Source organism: Hibiscus syriacus, unplaced genomic scaffold, assembly GCF_006381635.1.
Source record: "Hibiscus syriacus cultivar Baekdansim isolate YM2019G1 unplaced genomic scaffold, ASM638163v2 tig00116989_pilon, whole genome shotgun sequence".
Taxonomy (NCBI): Eukaryota; Viridiplantae; Streptophyta; class Magnoliopsida; order Malvales; family Malvaceae; genus Hibiscus; species Hibiscus syriacus.
This window is the reverse complement of record NW_024063508.1, coordinates 5,871,695-5,888,784: the sequence shown is the minus strand read 5'-3', so window position 1 is coordinate 5,888,784 and position 17,090 is coordinate 5,871,695. Positions and strand designations below refer to the sequence as shown.

The 17,090-nt window shown below is 36.0% G+C and overlaps 1 pseudogene; it reads right to left on the bottom strand.

Moving 5' to 3' along the window:
• LOC120193144 overlaps positions 1-17,090 on the bottom strand; it is a 44,228-nt pseudogene that overhangs the window by 6,772 nt on the left and 20,366 nt on the right.

Genomic DNA, 17,090 nt, shown 5'->3' with positions numbered 1-17,090 from the left:
AAGTTCTGTAACACCCCTAACCCGTATCCGACCTAATATGAGTCTGAGGTGTAACATTGACTTTTCAAACTTTGACACTTAAGAAAAACAGGGAAATTTTAAACTTTCATTACAATGAAATACTTTAATTTACATTAAAGAGACCACGAAATAAAAAATAGATCAGAGCATTCGTAAATGAAACTTTACTTACATGCCAACACTATACACAACAAAATACATACTTTATCAGTTACTTCTGATCTGATCCTCTAGCAGTGATGCTGTTCTTTCCACCCTATTTTCGCTCTTCCTTATTCTTGGTACCTACGTGTAAATCACTTACACGCTAAGTCACAATCTTAGTGATGCATAATATAAATGTATGTATACACATTTATAACCATGAATTTATGAATATGCATTCTTACCGTGGATCAGTACATTTCAATGTTCATGTATCAATTACACTATAACATATATGATGATAACATGTACATATAACACATACATTTTCATGCCAATTTCACTTTAATTTATCTTTGGATTGCCCATGTACATTATTGAGAACAAAGGTATGTGAGTACATAGAGGTTGTGCACTATGTTGTCACCACAGCTTGTATAATTTCCTCAAGGGGCACTGAATATTTGTCCCGAAGGACCACTATGTCCCGAAGGACCACTGATTGTTTCGAAGAACCACTATGTCCCAAAGGACCACTGATAATCCCTCGACTCTTGGCATGCCAACTATACCTATAGCTCTCGTATCATATAACATGGGCATTGCTATTTATCATTTCACATATTCATATCTCTTTCGTCACTGTACATGTAAACACATAAGTCGTTTATATGATCATTTTCATTATTTCACATACCTAGAATAATCCTCTGATAATAGCATTCATTCCTATGATGTCATGTTAATCATAAATGAAAAATGCATGGAATCACTATAACGTTAACACTATATATGTATGCATGTGCATGAATATAGAATCATAAATTCAATGATAAGAGATAGACTTATCGCAAGTCTTATCTCAATTTCGTTTCATCTAGGATATGCGCTCACCTTGTCCTTTCTTGTTTTGACTTAATTCTAATCCTTTGTTTGTTCCGGGATGAAGTTATGTTCTATAACTACATAATAATACATTGATACATGTCAATATACTAATTGATATATTTTTAACTACCACTCCTTAGGCTAAAAAGGAAGCTATTTTTATCTTTTAATGAAGGTATGCATCGATGCACTACACCATGTATCGATGCATCCCTTGACGGGTGCATCGATGCACTTCCTATGCATCGGTGGATAAATCCCATTCGATGTTTGTAATTTAAACAGGTGCATCGATGCACTCCTTATGCATCGATGCACTAATGGCATTCGATGTTCATTATTTAAGAGTGCATCGGTACACATTGAATGTGCATCGATGCACACAACCCAGAAATTGTATTTTAAGCCCGAAAATCATCAATTTTTCACTCAATTCCTCTATTTTAGACCCCTATCATATCATTAACCCAACCATCATTACTTAAACCAACTTATATCCATGAAAATCATCTTTAACCTCAAAATCATATCCTTCATATGTAATTCAAGAATCATTCTCAAATTTCAATATGTTCTAAATACAATTCTAACACTTCATATTAATTGATTAAGTCGATGACAAGTCAAATTCAACCTCCGATTTCAAATATGAACTATGTTTCAAAATTCCCTTTAAGAACTCATAATCTTTAATTCTTCCTAAACCCTTCATCTTGTTGTTTTACAACAAACTAAGCTTTCCTTAAGCTTAATTAGCATCTAAGGAGAAAAACCAAACTTAAATTTCAACTAACAAACAACTTATAAGAAATCTCACCTTTGCTATGAGTTTTCACATTGGGAGGAAAGAAGAGAAGAAGAGAATTCTGGAAGCTTATGTTTTTCTTCATTCTTTCCACGTGTAACTAAAATAAATATAAGAAATCTTAATTATTTTCCCTTACAAATGACCCTTCTATCCTTCAATTCCATCTTCCTTGCAATTTAACCATATATCAAATTACAACACTATTTAATCATTCTATTTTAATCACCAAATTTTGAAGTTTTATAATTTAGTCACTAACTCGGTATTGAGGCTATTACAAATCTCTCCCTAAAGAAAATTCGCTCTCGAATTTTCATTGCACGAAGAGATGGGGGTACTGATTCCTCATATCCTCTTCACACTCCCATGTAGCTTCCTCTACTTTGTGATTTCTTCATAATACTTTGACTAATGGAACAGTCTTGTTCCTTAATTGCTTAATCTCATGAGCTAAGATTTTAACCGGTTCTTCCTCATATGTTAAATTCGGTTGAATATCGATCTCTTCTGGAGTCACAATGTGGGGGGGATCAGATCTATACTTCCGAAGCATTGAGACATGGAAGACATCATGAATCTTTTCCATTTCAGATGGTAATGCAAATTAATATGCCACTGGTCCAACTCTCTTTACAATCTCATAAGGTCCAATGAATCGAGGAGTTAACTTTCCTCTTCGACCAAATCTCGAAACCTTCTTCCAGGGAGACACTTTGAGAAACACTTTATCTCTTACTTGATATTCGATCTTTTTTCTCTTTAGATCCGCATATGATTTCTGTCTATCAGCTGCTGCTTTGAGATTACTTTGAATTACTTGAACCTTTTCTTCCACTTCCTTGATCAACTCCGGACCAAGAATTTCTTTGTCTTTAAGCTCGAACCAATTTAGAGGCGTACGACATCTTCTTCCATAAAGAGCTTAATAAGGAGACATTTTGATGCTTGATTGATAACTATTGTTATACGCAAATTCAGCAAGTGGCAAGTACCTTTCCCATGATCCTTTAAACTCGATAACACAAGCTCTTAATATATCTTCCAAAATTTGGATTGTTCTCTCTGATTGCCTATCGGTTTGAGGATGAAACGATGTACTAAAGTTCAACCGAGTTCCCAACGCTCCATGTAATGATTTCCAGAACCGTGAAGTAAATTTAGGATCTCGATCTGAAACAATAGAAATAGGTACACCATGTAGACGTATAATCTCCCTGATATATAATTCAGCATACTTATCCATGGAAAAATCAACTCGTACTGGAATAAAATGAGCTGACTTAGTCAATCTATCTACAATCACCTAAATGGAATCTCTTTTATTCAGGGTCAAAGGTAACCCCGTTACAAAATCCATTGTTACATTCTCCCATTTCCACTGAGGAATAGACAGAGGTTGCAACAGTCCTGATGGAACTTGATGTTCAACTTTAACTTGCTGACAAGTTAAACATTTGGATACGAATTCCGTAATGTCTCTCTTCATTCCAGGCCACCAATATCGACTCTTGAGATCCATATACATTTTATTTCCTCCCGGATGCATAGTCAATGGACTACAATGAGCTTCTGTTAACAAGTCTTTCTTCCACTCATCATCATATGAATCACTAGCCTCCCTTGATAATATAGGTTCCCATCACCTTTCACTTCATAATCTATAACCTCTCCATTCCTTATCTGCTGTAACTTCTTTAAACATTTTTTATCTCTAGCTTATAATTATTTAATTCGATCTAACCATGATGGCTTGAGAGTCAATTCCGCACATATGGCACCGTCTCTTCTTAATGATAGTCTGGCATCCAAAGCTCGTAAGGCTGCAAACGTTTTTCGACTTAAGGCATCCGCTACCACATTCACTTTCCCTGGATGAAAATCGTTCACTACATCATAATCCTTTAAGAATTCCACCTATCTTCGTTGTCTTAAATTTAACTCCTTCTGAGTCATCAAATATTTCAAACTCTTATGATTCGTATACAAGTAGCTTCGCTCACCATACAAATAGTGACGCCAGATCTCAAGTGAAAATACTACTGCAGCCATCTCTAGATCATGTGTGGGATAATTCTTCTCATGTGGTTTTAATTGTCTCGAAGCATAGGCCACCACTTTGCCTTCTTGCATTAACACGCATCCCAACCCATTATGAGACGCATCACTGTACACTACAAAGTCTTGTCAGACTCGGGTTGAATCAACACTAGAGCTTCTGTTAAAACCTTTTTCAGCCTTTCCAAACTTTCTTGGCACTCCGGAGTCCATACAAAATTTACCTCTTTCCTCAATAATTTAGCTAGGGGTTATGATATTATCGAAAAGTTTTTAACGAACATTCGGTAATATTCTTTGGAACTTCCCATTTTAAAATGGCTTTGATATTTTGAGGATCCACTCAAATTCCTTCCGCATAAATCACATGTCCTAGGAACATCACTTCCTTCAACCAAAATTAACATTTAGAGAGTTTAACATAAAGCTTCTTTTCTCTCAAAGTCTGTAGAACGATTTTCAAATGCGAACTATGCTCTTCTTTCAACTTTGAATACACTAAAATATCGTCAATGAATGCCATAATGAATCGATCCAAATAGGGTTGAAATATTCGGTTCATCAAATCCATGAAAGCAGCTGGAGCATTTGTAACTCCAAATGGCATTACGATAAACTCATAGTGACCATACCTCGTTCTGAATGCCATCTTTGGAATACCTTTGTCTTGAATCTTCAATTGATGATAACCAGAACGTAAATCAATCTTCAAAAACACTGAAGCTCCTTTTAACTGGTCAAATAAATCGTCAATTTGGGGGAGTGGATACTTGTTCTTGATGGTCACTTTATTGAGTTGCCTATAATCAATGCAAAGACGCATGAATCCATCATTCTTTTTGACGAACAAAACTGGAGGTCCCCATGGTGAGACACTCGGTCTGATAAACCCTTTGTCCAGTAATTCTTGTAACTCTTTTTGGGCCATTCTGTATGGTGACATGGCAATAGGTACATTTCCCTACATTACTTCAATCTGAAATTCTACCTCTCTCTCTGGAGGAAAACCCGGTAACTCTGCAGGAAAAATGTCAGAAAACTCTCTGACTGTAGGAATTTCTTCTATCCCCTTCTCTTTTGCTCTCACATCCAGCACACTCGCAATAAACCCTTGACATCCCTGTAGTAATAACTTCTTTGCCGACATCACTGATATTACATTAGCCAATGGGTTCCATCATTCACTAAATACAATAACTTCTATACCTTCTGAACTTCTCAACGTTACTCTTTTCAGTCTATAATCAACATTAGCATAGTAATGATATAACCAATCCATTCCCAGTATCACCTCGAATTTGTCAAAAGGTAATTCCATCAGATTAGCAGGGAATTTAATTCCCTGAATCCGTATGGGACACCCCCGACACACCATATTGACTCGAGCACTGCATCCTAACGGATTAGTCACTATTACCTCATTGCTAGTAGATTCTAATGGAATATTCAATTCTTTCACAACCTTACTACAAAAGTAAGAATATATAGATCCCGAATCAATCAATACAAACACATTCTTGTCATACAACTAAAAGATACATGCTATGATTTGGGTCATCTCTATCCTCGCTAGTCTTAAGATTATACACTTGAGTTGTGGAATGTATCTCTTGCGGAGTTGAGGATTCTGACTGACTTCTTCCTCTACTTCTACCTATTCCTCTCTTTGTAGCCGAGGCAGACCTCTCTGGCTGAGCAAATTCACCCGCTAACATGGGACAATCCCGGACAAAATGTCTGGTGTCCCCACATTTAAAATAGGCTTCAGAAATCATCTTGCATATCCCCAAATGGTTCCTTCTATAATGTGGACATTGTCTCACTTGGCTCGGGGTAGATCTCCCAACTCCAGATCCCATTGATTGTGTCTGTCAACCCCTCATCTGATTTGATCCCCTTGTAGAGGATGCAACTGACTCTGATCTCGCTTGGGGTCGAGGACCAGCATCTCTGCCCCTTTTTGATGGTGCCGAACTCGATGATGCACCTGTTCTTTTTTATATCTGAGCCCGCGAATCTCTGAACCTTTCATTCTGAGCTCTTTCTAAAGCTTTAGCACGGTTCACCACTTCTTGAAATGAGGATAAATTTAACACAATTAGCATTTCCTTTAGTGTTGGACGTAAACCTTCCACGAACCAATCACAAACATCCTTTTCTATAGGAATTAACTCAGCAGCGAAGCGGCTCAACTTGTTGAATTCACATTCGTACATATACACTGTACGATTCCATTGCTTAAAGTTCATGAACTCTTGCTTCATTTTTCAAATGAATTGATCTCCAATGTATTTATGCTTTAACTCTTCTAAGAACAAAGACCAAGTTACTTGATCACCAGGCATTCTCAATGTAACGTTGGTCCACCAAATCCTTGCTTGCCCTCGGAGCAAGGAGACTATTCCATCCAACTTTTCTGGATCGGAACAATGAAGTCCCTCTAGCATGATTTTTACATCATTAAGCCAAAGATCCGCAGCAACAGGACCTTCTTCGGCTTCACCTCTAAACTTTGGTGCTCCTAAACCCTTCAACTCCTTTGCAACATTCATTCTTAGAGTTGAAGTAACAGAAGGTTGGAAACGCGCCAATATCGCGTCCAGTGTTCTGAAGAACACATCTTGATCATTTACAGGCACTCCAAAGGGTGCCTGATCTTTACTTTGCCTGGCTAGAGCAGGTGAATTGCTACTTTCAACGGGCATATCATCTCCCGCTTCACTTTTAGAGCTACCATGTCCGGACATCTATAAAAATATACCCATATCATTCTATCAGCAAAACAACATGCTCACTATTATATCAGATCAGAAGTTTTCACTATTTTGTTGGCATGTATACTTTATAGGACACTCTAGACTTCGGTTTATGCCGAAAATCGACTAAACCGTAGCTCTGATACCATTAAATGTAACACCCTAACCCGTATCCGACCCGAATATGAGTCTGAGGTGTCACATTGACTTTTCAAACTTTGACACTTAAGAAAAACAGGGAAATTTTAAACTTTCATTAAAATGAAATACTTTAATTTACATTAAAGAGACCACGAAATACAAAATCGATCAGACCATTCGTAAATGACACTTTACTTACATGCCAACACTATACACAACAAAATACATACTTTATCAATTACTTCTGATCTGATCCTCTAGTAGTGCTGCTGTTCTTGCCACCCTATTTTCGCTCTTCCTGATTCTTGGTACCTACGTGTAAACCACTTACACGCTAAGTCACAATCTTAGTGAGGCATAATATAAATGTATGTATACACATGTATAACCATGAATTTATGAACATGCATTCTTACCATGGATCAGGACATTTCAATGTTCTTGTATCGATTACATTATAACATATATGATGATAACATGTACATATAACACATACATTCTCATGCCAATTTCACTTTAATTTATCTTTGGATTGCCCATATACATTATTGAGAACAAAGGTATGTGAGTACATAGAGGTTGTGCACTATACTGTCACCACAGCTCGTATAATTCCCTCAAGGGGCACTGAATATTTGTCCCGAAGGACCACTATGTCCCGAAGGACCACTGATTGTTCCGAAGAACCACTATGTCCCAAAGGACCACTGATAATCCCTCAACTCTTGGCATGCCAACTATACCTATAGCTCTCGTATCATATAACATGGGCATTGTTATTTATCATTTCACATATTCATATCTCTTTCGTTACTGTACATGTAAACACATAAGTCGCTTTATATGATCATTTTCATTATTTCACATACCTGGAATAATCCTTTGATAATAGCATTCATTCCTATGATGTCATGTTAATCATAAATGAAAAATGCATGGAATCACTATAACGTTAACACATATATATGTATGCATGTGCATGAATATAGAATCATAAATTCAATGATAAGAGATACACTTATCGCAAGTCTTATCTCAATTCCGTTTCATCTAGGATATGCGCTCACCTTGTCCTTTCTTGTTTTGACTTGATTCTAATCCTTTATTTATTCCAGGACGAAGTTACGTTCTATATATACATAATAATACATTGATACATGTCAATATATTAATTGATATATTTTAAACTACCACTCCTTAGGCTAAAAAGAAAGCTATTTTTATCTTTTAATAAAGGAATGCATCGATGCACTACACCATGTATCGATGCATCCCTTGACGGGTGAATCGTTGCACTTCCTATGCATCGGTGCATAAATCCCATTTGATGTTTGTAATTTAAGCAGGTGCATCGATGCACTCCTTATGCATCGATGCACTAATGGAATTCGATGTTCATTATTTAAGAGTGCATCAGTACACATTGAATGTGCATCAATGCACACAACCTAAAAATTATATTTTAAGCCCGAAAATCATCAATTCTTCACTCAATTCCTCTATTTCAGACCCCTATCATATTATTAAACCCAACCATCATTACTTAAACCAACTTATATCCATGAAAATCATCTTTAACCTCAAAATCATATCCTTCATATGTAATTCAAGAATCATTCTCAAATTTCAATATGTTCTAAATACAATTCTAACACTTCATAATCCTTGATTAAGTCGATGACAATTCAAATTCAACCTCCGATTTCAAATATGAACTCTATTTCAAAATTCCCTTCAAGAACTCATAATCTTTAATTCTTCCTACACCCTTCATCTTGATGTTTTACAACAAACTAAGCTTTCCTTAAGCTTAATTAGCATCTAAGGAGCAAAACCAAAATTAAATTTCAACTAACAAATAACTTATAAGAAATCTCACCTTTGCTATGAGTTTTCACGTTGGGAGGAAAGAAGAGAATAAGAGAATTCTTGAAGCTTATGTTTTGCTTCATTCTTTCCACGTGTAGCTAAAATAAATATAAGAAATCTTAATTATTTTTCCTTACAAATGACCCTTCTATCCTTCAATTCCATCTTCCTTGCAATTTAACCCTATACCAAATTACAACATTATTTAATCATTCTATTTTAATCACCAAATTCTAAAGTTTTATAATTTAGTCACTAACCTGGTATTGAGGCTGTTACAAGTTCTTTCATCAATGGAAGTGATGTTTTGAATCAAGGCAAGGTTCAAAAGATAACTCTCGTTGCCAAAGAATATGATGTTTCAAAAAGAGAGACCCAAAAGTCATGTCTATATTCGAGTGAACCATATGAAAATAAAGTTTACAAGAGTGAAGATCTTGATCCCGGAGAATGGGTTTTGTGTAAATAAAAAGTAAAGAAATTCCTCGCCCAAAGGAAATCAAAATTGTTCCTGTTCATAGCAAGTGTTGATTTGGGGATAAATCACATTAAAGAGGGAGAGAATGATGTGATCCCAATCAGCCCTTACTTTCTTCTTGATCTGATTAAATCATTGAAGTTCACCAAGGCTGATTCAAAGGGATTTTTACCTTACTTCATCCTATACATACTCATTTATGCACTATATTTTATCATATGTTTGAATTTACCTCTTAGGATATGCTTATCATATGATATCATTCATCGCATGAATTTGCATGAGTTTTATTAGTTGCATGACATCCATTGCATTTAATAAGTGTTCTATTCATTTAAACATGCATTTCAATTAAAAAAATCTAGTTCATTTAGGGAAATAGTTCATTTATGCATATTTAGATCATTTAGTAAGCTACTTCATTCATGCATCTAGTTCATTGAATAAAGTTAGTTCATTAATTAAACTAGTTCATTCATCAAACTAGCTCATTTATTAGACTAACTCTTAATTGTGTAATGCATGTTTTCAATCAAAGATTGAATAAAGTTCACCTTTGTGTCTAGGTGCATGAGAGAAGTTGAACGGTTTCAATAGATGCAAGAATATCAGTCAGAATGTCTTCTAATTCTGGATACGATACAGACGTTTTTGAGTCCAGAAATCAATTGGAAGTTATTCATCTATCTTTTATCTTTCCAACGCCTTTTGAATCACCTCAATCCGATAGCATGAGCTTGAGATATGATCGATTTACTGAAGACATTGCATGCTAGAATTTTCATTACGGGAATTTTATACAAGGATGATTTGGATGAGTTTGAGCCAATGAAGAATCCTTTCATCTTCTACCAAGAGACAAGCCATTTAAGGTCATCTTAATTCACCAATTCAAGGCATTCAAGGTTGATGTTATCACCCATTGAAGGCCATTCATGTTTAAGCAAGGGGATATGCAATAACCAGCATTCAAAATTATCATTCAAGGCCTTTTTCATCTTTTGAAGGCTGATCATATTCTACAAGGGAACAAGCAATGAAGGCTGATTTTATTTCATTTAACCACCAAATTAAGTGATAAAATCAGCAAGGAATTTGAAGAGACAAGTTGATTTGGACATGTAGGATGTTCACATTCATCATATGACTTCATTTATCCTCTTTTCTTTCATTTGCAAGCAAAGCAATGCAGCCCAAGAGTCACCCCTCCTTTTTGGATGAATTTAAGGCTGAAATTATCTCAAATTAAACCTTAATTCATCCATTTTCAAATTACATGGCTAGCCATCAAAGGATAAGAAGAATGACAAGTCATTTAATTGAATTCAGTTGCATTTAGTTCCGATACCCTTACCCAGATTTTTCATTTTTCAACTTAGTCTCAAACACTATTTCAAAACATTTTCCCATCTTTTATCATTTATTCAAATAAATCCTCAAATTTTAAATCTTTTCAATAAAATCACTGACCCGATATTTGGATATTACAACAAGTGTCAACCGCCAATGTAGCAACATCCCAATCAGTATAGCAACTATAACAGCAGCACTGTCCTGTATAAATATTGAAAGTCGGTTGCTAAAAGCAGCCCTTACAAATTATCATTAGCTAATTGCATTAACAAATTATCAGCACTATTCTCTTCATTATCAAACCAGCCAACTTCGTTTCTAAGCATTGCAGTTACATGGCAGACAAAACAAGCTCAATAATATCCATGAAATTCAGCATTCAAGAAAATTTAGAACAAATTTGAAGATTCAGATACCCGAGAACATCATTCTGCGCACCCATTAAGTCATCTTCTCCCCTATAATGCCAAAGTAGAAGTGTTGCAAGAAGTTGGCAACAACAGTCACTATACCCATGCAGACAATTATCAAACACCACCTATCTACATCATTTTGCAAGTGATGATTTTCATGCCTATAATATGCCGTTACTATCAATGCAATAACATAAGCAAGAAGTAGATTGAAAGAGCCAAAGATTGCCGCGCCAATACTTCCCAACACAGCATAGAGCCACTCCGCAAAACTAAGTTGTGCCAACTTCCAAAATGATGGAGCTTTCCCATGATGCACACCCTTTGCTTCCTTAACTTTCATTGGGATATCATCAGAGTGACTGAGGCTGACTAAAAGTCTGAGAATGTGAACGTTCATTTCTAGGATCAGACGTCAGAAAGGGTGATACAGGAGATTCTGGGTCCAAATCATTTGATTTTTGCTTTTGGGAAGACTGAACATCAAGTTTAAGCATCTCTGGAAGTCTCCTTTCAAAACTATCCTGCCTCCTAATTGATGGTTCCTTACCACTAGCATCCACAGGCAAGCCATTTTCCAGCATTTTCTCTGGCGGTGGACTATGATGTTTAGGTGATTCTTGTGAGTTAAAAGCATCATCTTGGGGCCGAAATACACCAGGAACTCTTTGGAGAGATGGGTGATTTGACAAACTTTGGAGATAATGATTCTTGGACGCTTTTAACTGATGAAGAATCTTTTTCAATTTGGAATGTTGATGTCTCCTTGTAGTTGCCAACTGGCATCCTGAAAGAAAATAAAAAATGAACCATAAATTGGATAAAGAAACAGAGTATTTTTTTCAATCCAAACAAAGAAAAATCACTAACATGTCATTAAATTTTAAATATGGTATTTCAGCCTTCTTAGCAAAACATCTATAGTCCTAATTACCTCTTTGGAAGTTTTGTGGCCTCTTCACATCTAAGGAGCTCTGCATACAAGCCGTCAAGGGCTAGTAACTCATCATGTGTACCCATTTCAACCAGCTGACCCTCCTCCATCACAGCAATATAATCAACATTTCTTATGAGACAAAGCTGTCGAGCTATTATTATAGTTGAACGTCCCAACATGAGGAGATCTAGAGCTTCCTGAACAGTTCTTTCAGCTTCAAAATCGAGTCCACCAGTAACTTCATCAAGCAGAAGGATTGTTTGGTTCAAAAGCACCGCTCTAGCAACAGAAAGTTTGATTTTCTGTTATTCCGTTTAGGCTAAACCAGCCCTCCCCACCTGAAATTGACAGTAAACAGTTTCAAAAAAATGTGCCACAAGTGAGAAATAATCAAGATGATAAGATTGAAAAATAATATATTTAGTTTTCCACATTTCACCTGTCTCGTATCCTCTCTCTAGTGAACTAATAAATGTATATGCTCGTGCTATTTTTGCAGCTTCTTCAATCTGATCAAGTGTAGCATCTCACCCATAAGCAATATTATTTATGCTCAAACTAAGGTAGGTTCCTGAGTCACAAGTCCTCTTTGGCTTATCAGCCACTCTAGCTTTAGGTTTTTAATATTCTCTCCATCAAGAAGAACTTCCCCTACATGATAAAAAATATATATTCTAGATCACGAAGGTTGACCACCATCAGACCTAATGCAGGATGATAAATAGCATGCTAAAACAGTGTGATATACCAAACAATATGGCCATCATACCTAATGTAGTATCATAAAACCGTTACATGAGTGGGATAATACATCTTTTCCCATAACCATTTCTGCCAACAAGTGCCACAGCCTTTTTAGCAGATACAGTTAGGTAAAAGCCACTTAGAATAGGGATTTCAGTCAGAGACAGAACTAAAATACACATTCCGAAACTCTATATCCTTGAATGGAGACTGGGATGTTCCCCTCCTGGTTCAAACCAGAGGAGGAATAGCTAATCATCTCAAAAAGTCTATAAGCAGCTATTCATCCCTGGTCAAAAGAATAGAAATTCGTTGCTTCTTGATTCAGCCCACTGTACAACAGAAAAAGGATCAGTAAAATACTAGAGATTAAACAAAGTAGGAAAAAAAGGAGAAACTAAAGCTTACAGGCCACTTAAAATAACAGCAAAAAGTTCTGCTATGATTTCACCACCATGAGCTTTGTTATGTGTAACAAGGAATCTTCCAACCCAAAGTTGTAAGGCACAAGAACAAATTGCAAGCCCATATGTAAATCCAAGACTGAGCCCTTGCACAATACTAATCAATATATCGTATCTCAGAGTTGCTTGCAATGAGGTTGCATAAGAATATTTGGCCAAAGTTTCATTTGTAAATGCATACAAGGTCCTGATGTAAGAGACTGCCTGCAAACAACAATAATTATATGTATATTAGCATCACTCCCACACCATGCTTCCCCCTACAGAAGGCCAATTCTATGTAGAAGCTGAAGTTCAACCACGAATTAGACAATTCGTGTCACCATTTCAACAAATTCAGTACTACTAAATTCAGAAAGGCATAATATTTATTCAGTCAATTTTCATATAGCTTTTGCAGTTTAAAAGCCGGAGCCCAAAGTTGGATCATCTGACAAGAACTTTACTGAAAACCTAACTGACAAGTTTAATAGAAACACCAAATAAAAGAATAAAATAAAAAGATAATATATAAAATACTTCTTTTGGCCACAACAAAAAACATTTTCAGTTAATTCAAATTATTTCAAATTGACAACATTTATGGAATGCCAGGAGCAAATTTTCCCAGAACTCCAGTCTGACCAAACAGACTCATAAAAATAACCATCTAAGGCTCTCAATAAATATTACATTAAGTAAGCATTATCAACTATTTTTGCCATCATTTCTATTTCGAATAGAAAGAATTAACTAGCAAAGGTAAGTTTTGTACTCAACTCCTAAAAAATGATCTCAAAAAGCCAGCCAGTTCAAATAAACTCATTATTATTAAAGGTCAATGGTAACTATATTGTTAACCCAACATATACCATTTGGACAAGTCATTCTAAACGAACATTAAGCAAAAAGACATTTTATATTCACTTGGAATCTATATAAACAAAAATATATCGGTTTGAAAGAGTTCAGACAGGAAAGAGAGAAACCTGTTCAGCAATACTAGCTGCCTCAGCATAAGCATCTTGAATGTTCTCAGCAAGCCTATGAAGAAATATATTGGATATGCCTCCAGCAGCAACAATGAATGGACCAGTAGCTAGAGTAATGAGCGCAATTTCCCAACAGTTTATAAATCAGTATTTAGACCGCAGAAAAATGTAGCCATGTTATGAATGTAATTCCCAAACTGAATCATCAAACGAATATTAGGATAAGAGAAGATGTCCAGCGTCCGTAATGAAACCGCATGAGAAGAGACGTGTAACTGAACATACCTTTTCACTAAGAGTAGACTGTATGAGCAGTACATCACTCAATACTTGGCTCACTATGTCTCCTTTATTCCCATAAGTATAAAAAAAACTCATATCTTGATTCAGTAATACTTGAACATGTCATGACCTAATGACAGCAGTCTGTCGTTCTCCAGTCAAAATCCAGCATGAAACCTCTATTAGAAAGAAAAGTCAGCAAAAAATGGTCAGGAAAATGAATCGATCAGAAGAAAACATCAAAGAAACAATATCTTATCTTGATATAAATCAACTTACCAATCCAGCCAGAAGCAAAAACACCCGCAGCAATAAAAACAATAGTTAAAGAAAGCTGCAGAACAAGAATAAACCAGTTGGTGATTTATGCAAACAAAGCAAAGAGAAGATTAATTACACAGAAACTCAAAACACAATTTTGCTTCAGCCATATGAATTGCACATTAAATTACTAATTAAAACCTCTTAAGAATAAAGGCAACCCTGAGCTAACCCAGCAGAAAGAGAGTTTCTAAATCTTCATAGTAACAATTGAAAACAAAATATTGGCCACAAACAAGCAAAAAATACTTACACTTTTACATGCATGAAAAAAGGGCATCTACATAAGAGAAAGTAAGAGTGGCTAATTAACTTGAAGCACAGGCAGCATCTAACTTGTAGTGCAACCAAAATCCTGTGGTTTGCTTTGAAATTTCCCAAGTCATTGCACTAACAATTCCATTCTTTCTGTACTTCACCACCCACCCAATCTCCATAACTTCCTTGTACCTACCCATAAATGTACAAGTCTCACTAATCTAAAATAAATAACATCCTTCACTTGGGAATAATTTGAAAATATTTTTTTACAACCATGTATTGCATCTAGAATGTGGAATAAACACCCTGCGTCCAACTAGAGGGAAGAAGATGAAGCTAAGAGCCTAAGACAATAGTTGACAACCATCCCCGCAAAAATATGAGAACCAAAATAACCATTAATCTCAAATAACAAAGACTTCCAAAACATAATGCTTTGTTACACGGTGATATATCCTGCAAATAAGCTTCAAAGCTGAATCTCAGCCAACTCCCGATGCTGGATGTGAAAATAACTACCTCAGTTAGGTGTCAAGTTGGTACACTCAATTGATATCCTAAAATTACCATTCATAACTAAATAGACCAAGCCGAAAAGGTTTAACTAAGAAAGCAGCTTACTTCATTGTATTGTCACCCAAATTAGAAACGAGTAGCACTCAACTGTCATCTATATTCCAGAAATCATAAATATTACCCCCATCCCACCAAAATAAAAAGCTTGCTTCTACCATTTGCAAACCCCAAAGCCTAAAAGACAGCTTCGAGTACCTTGCCATTTCCATGACACGCTCTCTAGAATCAAATAAGTATCAAACAAACAAAGCAAAGCAAAAACCCAAGGGGATTCCTTAGGTTCAGAATTAAAGGGTCCATCTGTTGGGAAATATCCGAGTACGAGTAATTTCCCTATAACCAGATTAGTGAAAATGCAAAATAAAAGCGGAAAAATAATACCCGAAATTGATAACGGAGTTTAGCCAATTGTGCTTACGTCTCCGGACTGCTACAGACCTTTTACTAAGAGAAAAAATTTACAGGTGTTTACAAAACACTCACTACTCACATGAAACTCTCTAGTATTGGGATAAAGAAATGATTTGGGATGATTTTGAAACTAAATGAGCTAGGGTATTTATAGTTGAAGCTTAATGACTAATCTTGTAAATACCCTAAAGTTCAATGACTCAATTTTGTAATTTATCCCTTCCCAATTTCAACAATTTGGTGCTGCCTTTAAATTCTTCAGCCGCCTCATTTGCAGCTTCTATTTTTGACAAATCACCCGCCCATTATTGCTTCCATTAGCCGTCCATTATGTTGAAGAAAATCAACCATTTTCTTTTACTTTCAATAATCTCCCACTTGGAGACTGATTTTAATCTATCTTCACACCTCGATCAATACAGCAGCTTTTCTGGTTTCGTTATTCTAGCATGCCAACTGAAGCTGAACACAACTTCAGTTTGTCCGTAGTCACCGTCTTTGTTAACATGTCCACCGGATTTTGAGCTCCACTAATCTTTTCAAGTTTCAAAATCTCATCTTCAAGAAGAGACCGAATAAAATGATATCGTAATACTTCGTCCTGGAATGAAAATACGGATTCTTTGCTAGATGGATAGCACTTTGACTATCACAATACAAGACATTGTTTTCTTGTTTCTTGTCTAACTCTTCCAAGAAACTTTGTAGCCAAACCATCTCCTTGCTGGCTTCCGTAACAGCGACATATTCTGCTTCAGTTGTGGAGAGAGCAACTATCTTCTGTAGTTGAAAAACCCAACTCACTGCAGTTCCACCTAGAGTATAGACATACCATGTAGTACTTCTTCTGATGTCAACATTTCCGGCTAAGTCAGCATCTACATAGCTTGTTATTATCGTATCTCCACCTTTGAAACAAAGTGTTTTGTTTGTGGTACCCTGCAGATATCTAAGGATCTATTTGACTGCTTCCCAGTGTACCTTACTTGGATTATTCATGTACCTACTAACATCTCCCACTGCATGAGCAATATCTGGTCTGGTACAAACCATGACATACATCAGACTTCCAATTGCTGAGACATATGTCACCTTCATCATGTGTGTACATTCTTCCTCCGTCTTTGGTGACTGTTCTTTGGAGAGTCTAAAATGAACACCTAAAGGTGTATTTACTGGTTTAGCATCTTGCATGTT